The sequence below is a fragment of the Chrysochloris asiatica genome, unplaced genomic scaffold (assembly GCF_000296735.1).
Source record: "Chrysochloris asiatica unplaced genomic scaffold, ChrAsi1.0 scaffold00021, whole genome shotgun sequence".
NCBI lineage: Eukaryota > Metazoa > Chordata > Mammalia > Afrosoricida > Chrysochloridae > Chrysochloris > Chrysochloris asiatica.
In genome coordinates, this window is record NW_006408539.1 from 27447131 (window position 1) to 27449878 (window position 2748).

At 38.1% G+C, this 2748-nt stretch overlaps 1 pseudogene; it reads right to left on the reverse strand.

The window, feature by feature from the left end:
* Nucleotides 1-931: 931 nt before the first annotated feature.
* Nucleotides 932-1311, reverse strand: LOC102814769 (annotated as a pseudogene).
* Nucleotides 1312-2748: the final 1437 nt, after the last annotated feature.

Here is a 2748-nt window from a genome sequence, read left to right on the forward strand (position 1 = left end):
ATTGCTTTTGCTACAGTGAATATTCATCCCATATTCTTAAAATGTTTCCTGTGTCATTCAATATTTTGCTCATATAATCCTTCAATATTGCAACCTGAGACTTAATTTTTTCCTTCAATTATTTCAGTTTGAGAAATACTGATCATGGTCTTCCCTTTTGGTTTTCTAACTCCAGGTGTTTGCACAGTTCACTTTTGCACACTTGACTTCATCTTCCTTAGCTACATTTGAAGTTTTTCATCAGCTCTTTTCCTTCCTTATTGCTTCTAGTTGCTTTAACTTCTCTATGTTCAAGATTTAAGTTTTGTATCCTTTTACCATGTTTATTCAATCTGGATGTTGGGCACATAATCTCAGAAATTAGGTTATATGAAGAAGAACCTGGAATCAAGATTGCAGAAATACTCACTAACAACCTGAGATATGAAGACGACACAACCTTGATTGCTGGAAGTGAAGAGGACTGGAGATACTTACAGATTAAGATCCATTTTGGCCTTTGCTAGCTTTTTAATAAACTTTTGCTTTCTTAGTGTGTGATGTTTGGGATGTCATCCCACAACTCCTATGTTCTTCACTCATTAGTGTCTATTGCTTCAGATCTGTTCTTGAGATTGTATCTAATTCAGGTAGGATATACTCAAGGTCATACTTGGCCTTTGTGGACTTCTTTTCATTTCCCTCAGTTTTAGCTTGAACTTGCACATAAACAATTGACACACTGTTCCAGAGTCAGCCCCTGATCTTGTTTTGGCTGATGTTATTGAGCTTCTCCATTATTTCTTTTCTTTTCTTTTTTTTTTTTTTTTGGATATAAGATGCCAAACACATATTATTATAGAAAACACACAAAGCCCTTCCCTCCTAAGGAACTGTACTGTTGTCCTTACTCAAGGTGATAGGACACTTTTACAGCCTTCAGTCTTCTCTTCTACCTGTACTTTCCACGTAGATTAAAATGTTTGTAAACATAGTTGATGCGTTTGTTAATTTGTGCAGGTCATCAATGAACATTCGATTCCCAATCATTTTCTTCTTTCTGATAAAACGTAATTCATTCCCCTTCCAACCTCGAAGCCATTTGGGACCCCTGATCAGTTCTTTGGGGTGCTTTTCAAGGTTACCCAGAATCCCAATGTTGTCATACACCCCGAATATGGCCCTCTTCTTGTTCCAACGATCAACCACTTTAGGGGGTGGGAGGGTGATCCTTACATGGAACAATCTAGGAGCACCCAGATAGAAGATTCTGCAGACCAAGGGCGCCAAGCCCCACACGCCTCTGCCAGCCCAAGAGAGGCTCCCTGCCATCGCTCTCGTCTATCTTACAACGGCACAGTGCATGGGACTAGACATGTTTCTCAGGGAGAAGACAACGGGAGCCGTCACACCTGGTCCATCAGGACTACACTGGAAGCAGCCATCTTGGCCCTTCCCAGGGAGCTCTGGGCCTCTCTATTGTTTCTTCCCAAAGATGTAGCCAATGTTATTCCTGTTTTTCCATCTGGTGAGACTTACATGCATAAGCACCATTAATGTCTACTAAAAATGATATTTGCAATGAATAAATCATTGTTCTTGCAAAATTCTATCATGCAATTTCCAGAATCATTTCTATCATTGTCATAGTTTCCTATTATTGATCCTTTCTCTTTGTTTCCAACTTTCTTATTCCAATCACCAGCACTGAGTCATAAGGTATATAATTCATTCATTTTGTTATGATGTAATTGCAAGCACTGTAATACAAATATTTATAAAACATGCTTCTTAGTGATGCATGAAGGGGTGGACTAGCTTAAAGCCTAAAGCCAACATAATGAAGATGTCAATATTAAAAGCTGAAACAATTTGGATGTTTATGAAATCATTCCATCAATTCCTAGAGCCTGTCAAATCAGGGTCAGATTAAAGAGAAAGATGCTTAATAGGATGGATAGACACAATGGCTGCAAGAAATGCCTTTGTCAAAACAACAATTGTGAGGAGGGCACAAGTCCAGGCAGTGATTAATTGGGGTGTATTAGAGTCGCAAGTTGAAATCGACTGGAAGATTTTATCAAAAGAATGCATTAAGTTTCTGATACAGTTCCAGAAATTTCAGTAAATAAATATATGTATTCATTAACAGACAGTTTTATTTATCAATAATATATACAACTTTTTCCCTGTAATATATACTAAAATTTAGAATCTAATTATGCAATCTTTAAAATAGTGTCTTGATATCTGTGCAATGAAATTCAACATTTAACATTGAAAAAGCATTTGAAGGATATGGGTACCTTGAATAAGCAACCCATGCTATCCCCCCAAAATTATTCAGTATTAGAAAACTAAGACAGCAATTATATTAAACGCAGCTAGTAATGAACCCTGGCATGGCACTGTAGGGTAAGTATTGAACTGCTAACCACAATATCAGTAGTTCAAACCTGCCGCCTGCTCTCAGAAACCCTATATACTGTTGTTATGAGCCAGAACCAACTGGACAGCACACAACAACAACAATGATGGAAGAAATGCTACTCCCTCCCCTTAAATTCAAATCAGTTTCAATAATTATCAAATGGCCAAAATATTGTTATGGATAGAATCATTACCACAGGTTGTGTGTTGCAGAAAGTTGCTGAGAGAGGGACCAGGTGCCTGAAGAAATAGAACAGGTGGAGAAGAAGGAGGTGGTACCCACCAGGCAGAGCTAAAACAGTCTTGTGCATGTTCATAAGCAACATGGGTGGGATGCAA